This window comes from Triturus cristatus, chromosome 6 (genome assembly GCF_964204655.1).
Source record: "Triturus cristatus chromosome 6, aTriCri1.1, whole genome shotgun sequence".
Lineage (NCBI taxonomy): Eukaryota > Metazoa > Chordata > Amphibia > Caudata > Salamandridae > Triturus > Triturus cristatus.
The window spans coordinates 24,888,378-24,900,878 of record NC_140589.1 but is presented as its reverse complement, the minus strand read 5'-3'; the positions used below and the strand labels follow the sequence as shown (position 1 = coordinate 24,900,878).

The window sequence follows — 12,501 nt, the reverse complement described above, 5'->3', positions numbered from 1 at the left end:
ACCGAGGACAACAGTTGCCATAACCCCTCTAAACACCAAATATTGCTTTAGTTTACTGCAAACAGGCTGTCACAATTGTAGTTATCTTGCAGGCACTAGGGGCATGATATGAATGGTGCAGTGGCACCGAGCCCAAACGTGATCAGAACTCCTCTAAACACATGAATTCATTCTATTATTTCCCTCGTTCATTTAAGTTTAGCTATTATTTACCTGCCCTATACCACTAGTAACAGCACAATATATTACCTTTTTATACATAAACAAGTCATGACACTTTAACAGACTTTCTGTAACTTATAGTGTACAACTTCTCAGTAAGATACAACTTGCAACAATACACATCTTATGGTTAATCGTAGAGGCGAAACCTAATGCATTTACCAATGCTTGTTTTTACAGGTTCCAGTGCTCCCTGGGTCCCCACTCTGCCAATTCCTTACATTTGCATTTTACTTTTACTGCCACAGTGGGAGAATGCATTTCATGAAAAAGCTTTGTCCCCATTTCAAGAGACAAATATCAGGCATTTGTCGAGGTTGAAGGGTCTGCAGAGGCCTGGCTGAGATGGAAACTAGAGCCGTAAATAAAATCGAATGTATTCAATTGTAACACGACTTTTCTGTCTTCGCTTTCTTTAATTATTAGTCATTAATGCAGCTCGCAAACACATTTAAAAGTGCTTTCAATGTATATCTGATGCCTGAAGCATGCGCAGGTAAGGGATACAAATGCCGGCTGTAGGTGATGGTGCCCACTCTTGGACTGGCCGGGGCATCAGAATACTGGAATCCGCTCAGCTGGCAGCCCTGATCACGAGAGTTTGTTTGTTGCAAGATCAGCACTTTATTTCCGCCATCCCTGGCTGATGCTGTCTTAGCAACAGTTTAACTTATCTCTGAAATCCTACGGCAGCCGTCGATAACATGCTGCACTCTCAGTGTCTGGCCATACATCCTGCATTTAGACAACTCACTCCTCATTCTCATCACTCACCCTTCACTTTCACACTCACCGTGCACTCGCAGCGATCACACTGCACTCAGACTGCTCAACACGCACTCATGCTGGTACCCTGCACTCGCACCGTTCATCCTCCTCCTACCCTGCACTCACATGAGCACACTGCTTACCCTGCACTCGTGTGACACTTCACTCACCTGTCACTCTCACTGCTCACCCTGCACTCACAGTGACCACACTGCACTCAGACTGCTCAACACGCACTCATGCTGGTACCCTGCACTCACACCGTTCATCCTCCTCCTACCCTGCACTCACATGAGCACACTGCTTACCCTGCACTCGTGTGACACTTCACTCACCTGTCACTCTCACTGCTCACCCTGCACTCACAGCGATCACACTGCACTCAGACTGCTCAACACGCACTCATGCTGTTACCCTGCACTCGCACCGTTCATCCTCCTCCTACCCTGCACTCGCATGAGCACACTGCTTACCCTGCACTCGTGTGACACTTCACTCACCTGTCACTCTCACTGCTCACCCTGCACTCACAGTGACCACACTGCATTCACGCCATTCGCCATGAACTCACGCAGTTCTCCCTCCACTCACCCTGCAGTCACACAAGCACACTAATAACCCTGCACTTGTGTGACACTTCACTCACCTGTCACTCTCACTGCTCACCCTGCACTCACAGTGACCACACTGCATTCACGCCATTCGCCATGAACTCACGCAGTTCTCCCTCCACTCACCCTGCAGTCACATGAGCACACTGCTTACCCTGCACTCGTGTGACACTTCACTCACCTGCCACTCTCACTGCTCACCCTGCACTCACAGTGACCACACTGCATTCACGCCATTCGCCATGAACTCACGCAGTTCTCCCTCCACTCACCCTGCAGTCACACAAGCACACTAATAACCCTGCACTTGTGTGACACTTCACTCACCTGTCACTCTCACTGCTCACCCTGCACTCACAGTGACCACACTGCATTCACGCCATTCGCCATGAACTCACGCAGTTCTCCCTCCACTCACCCTGCAGTCACATGAGCACACTGCTTACCCTGCACTCGTGTGACACTTCACTCACCTGCCACTCTCACTGCTCACCCTGCACTCACAGTGACCACACTGCATTCACGCCATTCGCCATGAACTCACGCAGTTCTCCCTCCACTCACCCTGCAGTCACACAAGCACACTAATAACCCTGCACTTGTGTGACACTTCACTCACCTGTCACTCTCACTGCTCACCCTGCACTCACAGTGACCACACTGCATTCACGCCATTCGCCATGAACTCACGCAGTTCTCCCTCCACTCACCCTGCAGTCACATGAGCACACTGCTTACCCTGCACTCGTGTGACACTTCACTCACCTGCCACTCTCACTGCTCACCCTGCACTCACAGTGACCACACTGCATTCACGCCATTCGCCATGAACTCACGCAGTTCTCCCTCCACTCACCCTGTAGTCACACAAGCACACTAATAACCCTGCACTCGTGTGACACTTCACTCACCTGTCACTCTCACTGCTCACCCTGCACTCACAATGACCACACTGCATTCACGCCATAAACTCAGCCAGTTCTCCCTCCACTCACCCTGCAGTCACAGAAGCATACTAATAACCCTGCACTCGTGTGACACTTCACTCACCTGCCACTCTCACTGCTCACCCTGCACTCAGTGACCACACTGCATTCACGCCATTCGCCATGAACTCACGCAGTTCTCCCTCCACTCACCCTGCAGTCACAGAAGCATACTAATAACCCTGCACTCGTGTGACACTTCACTCACCTGTCACTCTCACTGCTCACCCTTCACTCACAGTGACCACACTGCATTCACGCCATTCGCCATGAACTCATGCAGTTCTCCCTCCACTCACCCTGCAGTCACAGAAGCACACTAATAACCCTGCACTCGTGTGACACTTCACTCACCTGTCACTCTCACTGCTCACCCTGCACTCAGTGACCACACTACATTCACGCCATTCGCCATGAACTCACGCAGTTCTCCCTCCACTCACCCTACAGTCACAGAAGCATACTAATAACCCTGCACTCGTGTGACACTTCACTCACCTGTCACTCTCACTGCTCACCCTGCACTCACAGTGACCACACTGCATTCACGCCATTCGCCATGAACTCATGCAGTTCTCCCTCCACTCACCCTGCAGTCACAGAAGCACACTAATAACCCTGCACTCGTGTGACACTTCACTCACCTGTCACTCTCACTGCTCACCCTGCACTCACAGTGACCACACTGCATTCACGCCATTCGCCATAAACTCACGCAGTTCTCCCTCCACCCACCCTGCAGTCACAGAAGCATACTAATAACCCTGCACTCGTGTGACACTTCACTCACCTGCCAATCTCACTGCTCACCCTGCACTCAGTGACCACACTGCATTCACGCCATTCGCCATGAACTCACGCAGTTCTCCCTCCACTCACCCTGCAGTCACAGAAGCACACTAATAACCCTGCACTCGTGTGACACTTCACTCACCTGTCACTCTCACTGCTCACCCTGCACTCACAGTGACCACACTGCATTCACGCCATTCGCCACGAACTCATGCAGTTCTCCCTCCACTCACCCTGCAGTCACATGAGCACACTGCTTACCCTGCACTCGTGTGACACTTCACTCACCTGTCACTCTCACTGCTCACCCTGCACTCACAGTGACCACACTGTATTCACGCCATTCGCCATGAACTCACGCTGTTCTCCCTCCACTCACCCTGCATTCACAGAAGCATACTAATAACCCTGCACTCGTGTGACACTTCACTCACCTGCCACTCTCACTGCTCACCCTGCACTCAGTGACCACACTGCATTCACGCCATTCGCCATGAACTCACGCAGTTCTCCCTCCACTCACCCTGCAGTCACAGAAGCACACTAATAACCCTGCACTCGTGCGACACTTCACTCACCTGTCACTCTCACTGCTCACCCTGCACTCACAGTGACCACACTGCATTCACGCCATTCGCCAAGGAAGAACTCCCGGAATCGGAGGGGGACCACCAGCACTCGACTGGCCCCCAGTTCTGCAATCTTCTGCTCGCTGTACAGTAGTCCTTCGGCCCAATAGACCCAGTGGGTTCCGGTCTGGTCACTGTTGGCCTGCGAGGCCGCTTGCTGCCGGACTCCTTCAAGGGAGGGGCAGGTCTTCTGTTCCCGCAAGAACTGTTCTCTGGTGGGGCCCCCGTCGTGGCGCCATTGGGCAGGCTCTGGGAGTGTGCTGAGAGAGGCGATCTCGTCCGGGGGGGGCACCGTGGATCTGGCATCGGTGTCCGCTTCTTTCTCGCTGGAGGCAGGTGGTGGCACGGGCCCCTCGGGCTCGACGGTGTCGGCGGCCATGGACCGGGTGGTGGCGCAGGCCCATTCGGGTAGTCCTAGCATTCGGAGATGCTCTCGCCGCTCCACTTGAGCCCAGGGGGAACTCTCGAGGTCGTTCCCCAGGAGGCAGTCCACCGGAGCGTCGTCGCGGACAGTCACCTTCAGCATGCCCGTCACCCCTCCCCATTCGAAGGGAATCTGGGCCATCTGGCACATGCTCTCGCTGTTGTCGGCCGTCCGGACGGGGCATAGCACATTCGGCAGGATCTGTTCGGGGGCCACCAGGTGGCAGCGGACAGCGGTGACACTGGCTCCGGTGTCACGGAGGGCTTCGGCCCGTCGTCCATTGATAGTGACCCACTGTTGGTACTTCTGGGTGTTGCTCGGGATGGGCGTTCGGGGCACCATTTCTCAGCTGCCCAGGCAGACCAGGGACATGGCCGCCGACTCCCACTCAGTGGACCCTCCGTCGACGGGTTCTTCCTCTTCCTCCCCTTCTCCCAGGGCGGCAGCCGCTAGTTGTCGGGGCGGGGGCCCGCTGGTCCCACTTCGTCGGTTCATGGGGCAGGCAGGGTCGCTGGCATAGTGTCCTGTTTGTTGGCAGCCGTAGCAGGTTATCGTGGGCCGGGGTCCGGTTTTGGCTGGCGTCGTCCCTCTTCGGGCTAGGTTCGGGGAGGTGTGTTGCTGAGGCGGCCCCCGAGGCGGACTCCGGGGCGGCCCGGCTGGGATGTCCCGATTCCTGTTCAACCCTCCTCCCCGCCGCGCTGGCGGGGGGTCCGGTGCGGTTTCGCTGGTACTTCCCCATCGAGCTCCGGGGGACTCGGGTGTTGACCCATCGATCGGCCTCGGCGGCGAGCTTCCGTGGCTCGGTCAGCTTGCTGTCGAGGAGGTGTTGTCTTAGCTCCACGAAGCAGTTGTTGGAGAGGTGTTCCCAAATAATGAGGTCGACCAGCTGCCCGTAGGTGGTGACCTTGCTCCCCTTGATCCAACCTTCTAGGGCCCTGCTGAAAAAGTCAACATACTCTACCCACGTGGTACCGGGGATTTTCTGGCAGTCTCTGAAATGCTGGCGGTACATTTCCGCGGTTAGTCCATAGCGGGTGAGCAGGGCCTCCTTCATATGGTCGTACAAGGTCATCACCTCTTCCGGGAGCTGGAGTAGGGTGTCTCGGCCCTCGCTAAGGAACCGACCCCATAGGCCGGCACCCCAATCCTTCCGGGGTACCCGATGGGAGGTCATGGCCACCTCGTACGCCTTAAACCACTGCTGGATGTCGTCGTTTTTATAGTACTCCTTGACGACATCTTTGGGAATATGGACCTTGGCTTTGGTGGGCGGCAGAGCGTCTCTATTGCTGGGGGTGCCGGTCTCCCCCTTCTGGGCCTTGAGCTCGAGTTCTTTGAGGCCCCGCTCGTGTTCGAGGGTCAGCCTTTTCTCCTCCAGCTCTCGATGCCGCTTCTTCTCCTCTATCTCCTCTTGTAGCCGTAGCTGTTCCATGGCCATTTTCTTTTTGGCCAGCAGGAGTTCGCCGTCCAGCCGAAGTCGTGCGAGCTCTAGCTCATGGGTCCGGACCTTCTCCCGCTCTGGTATTTCTTCCGCGGAGAGGCCGGTTTCCAGGCTGTTTCTCCCTCCGTTCGCTGGGGTCGGTGCTGGTGGCGTGGCTGCATTCAGGGGCAGGGGACCTTCACTCTGGGAGGGACCCGCCTCGGACTCTATCCAGGTTCTCAGGGCTTTCTGCATCTCTTCCTTGGTACCTAGGCCGGTGGTCGCAATGCCCTTGTCCTTGCAGAACTGTTTTAACTCTTTGTGCGTGTACTCTTCCAATCGTTCTGGTTGGAACTCCATGGTCGCGGTGGTTTCCTGGTTGCTCATGGTCTCTGTTCGTCTGGATGGATAGCGAGTGGGTTACTTGCTTGTACGATCTGCGTTCGGCTCGGATCCTGTCGCTGGCCACCAAATGTTGGAAGGCGGGCCTCGGGGGAGTCGGTGAGACCACCCAGAGGGGCCCCCACACTGTATGAAGTAGCCGAGCGCTGCTGAGAAGCCTCCTAGGAGAGGGCCTTCTCCTATACCGTACTAGCACAGTAACACCACCACACAGGACTCGAGGATGTTTATCAAGCCGAGCAATTCTTTATCAGCATTTAGGAAGTTACGGTTATCGATATATACAAGGGGGGATCGAGGGATCCGCAAGAGTCTCAAAGTCTTTGGTAGGGACGGGGTAGCGGGACAGTCTTTAGTAGCAGCTGGGTACGAGGGTACCTTGGCCCAGTTCTGGATCCTCAAGCTGGAGGGACTCCGGGTCTCGGAGTGGTCGAGCCGCGACGGCGTCAGCAGGGCTCTGGCGATCAGTTCGTGGAGCTTGAGCCGCGACTAGGTCAGCAGGGCTCTTACGGTCTTTCAGTTCAGCTCGAGCCGCGACGACGTCAGCAGGGCTCTGGTGGAGGTTTCAGCGAGGTTGGGCCGCGACAGCGTCAGCAGGGCCCCGATGTTCCGTGAGGTTCCTGGTCTCAATAAGGTGGAGCCGCGACGCAGTCAGCAGGGCTCGTGGTATAGTGTCAAGCAAGAGTTCTTCTCCGTAGGGTCAGCCGCGATTCCATCAGCAGGGCTCTTGACTCCGGGATACAACTACTGTCCCATTGCGGGGTTGCCCCAGATATAGGTCTGGAGCCCTTTGATGTCCGGACCCTTGCGCCTGGGGGGCGGAGAGGCCGGGCTGGGAGAGGCCAGACGCCCAGCGGGAGAGGCGCCAGGCACGGGGAGGCCGGAGGACGATCGCACCTAGGTGTTGAGGGACGGTGGGGGTCCCATCGAAACTCTCCTCCTCCGGGAGTGGTGAAGTGGCCATGCGGTGCCCCCTGGCCAGATCTTGGTGCCTCGATGTCGGGGCTTCGCTGGGGCCGAGGCCGGAGGGAGCCGGGCTGCGTGGGCTGGTGCGTGGAGCAAGCATGGGGGGGACCCCGAAGGGATGAGGGGTCCCTGTGCGGCCTGGAAAAGAGGGCCGCTGAGGCGGGTGTAGGAAAACGGGTACAATCCAAAGGGGGCCTCGAAGGGAGGAGGGGTCCCTGGCGGCCTGAGAGGGCGGCCCGTGTAGGCCGGTGCGGGGGACGAGCACAATCCAAGAGGGTTAAGACTACGCCACGAGGCCGGGTCCAACAACACCACCGTGCACACTCTCCTCTCACCCTGCACTCACCTGTCACTCTCACAACTCACCCTTCACTCTCACCGCTCACCCTGCACCACACACAGGCACATCACTCACCCTGCATTAACACTGTTCACACCACCGTGCACACTCTCCTCTCACCTTGCACTCACCTGTCACTCTCACAACTCACCCTTCACTCTCACCGCTCACCCGGCACCACACACAGGCACATCACTCACCCTGCATTAACACTGTTCACACCACCGTGCACACTCTCCTCTCACCATGCACTCACCCGTCACTCTCACAACTCACCCTTCACTCTCACCCAGCACCACACACAGGCACATCACTCACCCTGCATTAACACTGTTCACACCACCGTGCACACTCTCCTCTCACCATGCACTCACCCGTCACTCTCACAACTCACCCTTCACTCTCACCGCTCACCCGGCACCACACACAGGCACATCACTCACCCTGCATTAACACTGTTCACACCACCGTGCACACTCTCCTCTCACCATGCACTCACCCGTCACTCTCACAACTCACCCTTCACTCTCACCCAGCACCACACACAGGCACATCACTCACCCTGCATTAACACTGTTCACACCACCGTGCACACTCTCCTCTCACCATGCACTCACCCGTCACTCTCACAACTCACCCTTCACTCTCACCGCTCACCCTGCACCACACACAGGCACATCACTCACCCTGCATTAACACTGTTCACACCACCGTGCACACTCTCCTCTCACCATGCACTCACCCGTCACTCTCACAACTCACCCTTCACTCTCACCGCTCACCCAGCACCACACACATGCACATCACTCACCCTGCATTAACACTGTTCACACCACCCTGCACACTCTCCTCTCACCATGCACTCACCCGTCACTGTCACAACTCACCCTTCACTCTCACCGCTCACCCGGCACCACACACAGGCACATCACTCACCCTGCATTAACACTGTTCACACCACCGTGCACACTCTCCTCTCACCATGCACTCACCCGTCACTCTCAGAACTCACCCTTCACTCTCACCACTCACCCAGCACCACACACAGGCACATCACTCACCCTGCATTAACACTGTTCACACCACCGTGCACACTCTCCTCTCACCATGCACTCACCCGTCACTCTCAGAACTCACCCTTCACTCTCACCGCTCACCCAGCACCACACACAGGCACATCACTCACCCTGCATTAACACTGTTCACACCACCCTGCACACTCTCCTCTCACCATGCACTCACCCGTCACTGTCACAACTCACCCTTCACTCTCACCGCTCACCCGGCACCACACACAGGCACATCACTCACCCTGCATTAACACTGTTCACACCACCCTGCACACTCTCCTCTCACCATGCACTCACCCGTCACTCTCACAACTCACCCTTCACTCTCACCGCTCACCCGGCACCACAAACAGGCACATCACTCACCCTGCATTAACACTGTTCACACCACCGTGCACACTCTCCTCTCACCATGCACTCACCCGTCACTCTCACAACTCACCCTTCACTCTCACCGCTCACCCGGCACCACACACAGGCACATCACTCACCCTGCATTAACACTGTTCACACCACCCTGCACTCTGTCCTCTCACCCGACACTCACATGGGCCCTCTCCTCACATGCATTCATGCAGCTCACCCGACACTCACATCTGCACATTTTTCACCCTACACTCGCACCACTCACACTACACTCACACACTATTCACCATCACTTACATGAGCACACCTCTTACTCGACACATATAAACATGGTACAACTCTCATATCAGCTCTTATTTCTAGAGAGGCACCCACAAAGTGCCCGGCTCCTTCTGTGGTCCTAGGGGTTCGGTGCTGGATTGAGAATCGGGTGACACCATCAGTCATTCCTGGTTTGCCTTCACCACGATGCTTCATTGCGGGACATGTAGTTTTTTAGGTCTCGCCTGACCCAGCGCATGCGCTGGTCTGGCAAGACTTATTGAGAGGGCTCCAAAAAGTGCTACCAGGCCAGCCTGGAGCTACAGTGCATGTGCGCGGGCGCGCGCGCCGCTCTTTACCGCGATCACTTTCACTTTCGAGGCCGCACGCGCTTGGCATAGCCAATAGGCCTCGCTTTTGGGACCTTATAAGTATTTAGTTATGCAACTGTTGCATGGCTAAACACTTATAAGGTCCCAAAGGCGAGACCTATTGGCTATGCCAATGCTTGTTTTTTTTTTTACATTGTGAACTTGGCCTCAAAAACCCCAAAATGCAGTGTTCTGGATGAAATCCATGGCTGCTGAAAAAGTCCAGCTTTTCATAACTCGGTTGGATGCTGCGATATTGCAAGTTAGACCGTGGATTCGGTTATTTCCAGCACCGTGACCGCTTGATCCACGCGTGAAAACAAATATAAGCCCCGCACAGTTATTTTAAGGAAGTCCCTGTGCATTCACTTCCTACTTGTGGCAAACATTGACAAGGCAGTATATTTTTTTTTTAATAGCGTGTAGAGAGATAGGGCCGCCGTGGCCCCGCCAGATGACTTCCTGGAGCCGGGCCTGGTGTAATCAGGTCAGCGACACGGCGCAGGGCTCTGTGCCAAAGAGACAAACGCCTCGAAAACACCTCGATAAAACCTCTCCTTTTGTGGGAGCGGGCTGTGCTTGCTGCCCGGGACTTCTGCAGACGGCCCCCTCCCGGCCTGCGGTACTGTCCGTTTGTACCATTCTGGCGCTCAGAAAAACAACCACTTATGCGTAAAATTAAAAAAAAAAGTACACCGTGTCCCGTTCCAGACATTCCTCGCCTCTTACTGAGAACTCCAAAAATAAACGTGTTAAAAAGAAGCATTTTAAAGAGTCGTCCCAGGAAGCCAGCCCGCCCCCACAGGTCCAAGAATGGACACATTTACAGAGAAATATCAGCGCCCTCATGCTGAGACACAGCCCCCCCCTCCCCCAGCGGCTGTCCCTGGCAACGCTCCCGCCTCAATATACATTAAAAACACCCGGATCGGGAGTTCTAGCGCTCTACGAGCATTGGTCCCAAGCGCCTCGAGGCGAGTGAAGCGCTACGGCCCCCCATACACTCACCAGGCCTCAGGAGCAGCGTGGGCACAAGCAGGACCCGTCGGCGCAGCTCTGGAAGGATCCCCTGCCAGCGGCTCGGGTATATTTATAAATTATATGATGCTCGCCCTCGCCTCCCCGTCTCCAGACGGATCGTTTACAAGTGCCCACATGCTCGTGCCCGCGATCAGCCGTCCAAGAGCACGGACACGTGCACGCGGATGTCTCGCCCTCCGCCCCGCCCGTTCACAAACTCTCACTTACACACAGTCTCTCTACGCACTGCCCACCACCCGCCTGGTGCACAAGAGTCGGGCTCGCACTTGTGCAACAGTGAAAGCATTTAGGGTGAAACGCTGACGGGGGGGGGGGGGGCTGACGGGGTGTGCTCGTCACAAACTGTAGGGAAATTCCATGAGTGCATTACTCCGCAGGGCTCTAAAGCCAGCCCGGAGTCACTGGGATATAAATCTTCTGTCAGTGGGGGGGACATTCCTTCCACATTTGTGCGAGTCTGGGACGCCACGTGCTGCAGGGTTCATTCATTATTATTATCAATCATCACTTTCCTGCTTAGGAAATATTCAGACATTTATACTTTCCAAAAGAAATGACGAATCCCTTCAAAGTGAAGAGGAACCCTCTAAACTGATTTGGGTGCTGGAGAGGAAAATGTTTTCCCAGTGATAACAATAAAACAAACAAGCATTGGCAAAGCCAATCGTTCTTACTATGCCAGTGATGTACAGACAACGTGTTGGCTTTGCCGCTGCTGGGGACTTTTAAAAAGCTTCGACCGGCCATGTTAAAAGAGTAAAAAGCATACAGCTTCATCCTTTCAAGATGGCTGCTGCATTGGGGGACACGTTGAACATTCCTCGTCGCCACTGTTGGCTCTGGCAATGGTGGAACATTTTTAAAACCTCCTGGCATTGGCAAAGGTAGTAACGGGGGCTACTGTGGAACAGGAGAAGATTGATGAGGAAGGGAAAGATGCCTGGAAAAGGGGGTAGAAAGAGAGCAACTTCCAGGGCATCACCAAGGCCTCCATTCTGTGCCTGGATCCCCACCAAGGAGTACTGAAGGGAGGGTCTGCAACAACGAGGAGCGAGGGAAAGAGCACAAGAAAATAAGGAGCAAGAGATGAGGGTGATGTAACAAACTAAAGCAAAAAGAAAGTAGTTCCATGACATCAGCTGTGGAAGAATACTCCTCATCCAATCAAAACCAATGGTACGCACACTATGCTTCAGAGGGGTGGCACGGGTCAAACAGGAAAAGGAGGAAAGCCATCCAGTTAAGAGAAGGGAACGGAGACTGTCGAGTAACCCATTCTATCAAGTAACGGCTGACGCAAATCCACTCTGTGCCGCAGTACACACAAACCTGCCCTCATCAGTGTGCCGGAAGGCACTGACCTTACAGTCAGTATCCAGTGAGTGATCACTCTTCCGCCATGACAGTACCTGCCCTCAACCATTGGCAATAAGTATATATTGGCCAATACTAGAAAGAGACGGGGCCTGTGGAGTGCGACAAGTGAGGAAATGGACTCCTCTGAGGACTGACATCAGCAGATCGAAGGAGATCTCTAAAAATGATGTGAGATCTCTTAATATTCTGCCATGAATCGATCCTTACGTGCAGTCTCTGGGTCCCATGCAGATCTGGTCCTGGGACCAATCTATCATTCAATCAATCCATCCATCAATCCATCAATCAATCAATCAATCCATTAATCCATCCATCCATCAATCAATCATTCAATGCATCCATCAATCAATCAAACGAATTAATCAATCCATCAATCAGCATTTGTAAAGCGCAGCACAGCCACCCCTAAGGGTTTCTGGGCTCTGAGGGTGAGGTGTCCCTGGCAAAGAGCCAGG

The 12,501-nt window shown here is 54.7% G+C and overlaps 1 protein-coding gene across 1 annotated transcript in view; it reads right to left on the bottom strand.

Annotated features, from left to right (window-relative positions):
* Positions 1-10,941, bottom strand: part of LOC146813668 (solute carrier family 22 member 7-like) — a 249,057-nt gene extending 238,116 nt beyond the window's left edge. Inside the window, exon 1 of the mRNA XM_085610166.1 lies at positions 10,637-10,941. The gene's annotated coding sequence lies outside the window, so the exon portion shown is untranslated. The remainder of the gene's footprint in view (positions 1-10,636) is intronic.
* Positions 10,942-12,501: the final 1,560 nt, after the last annotated feature.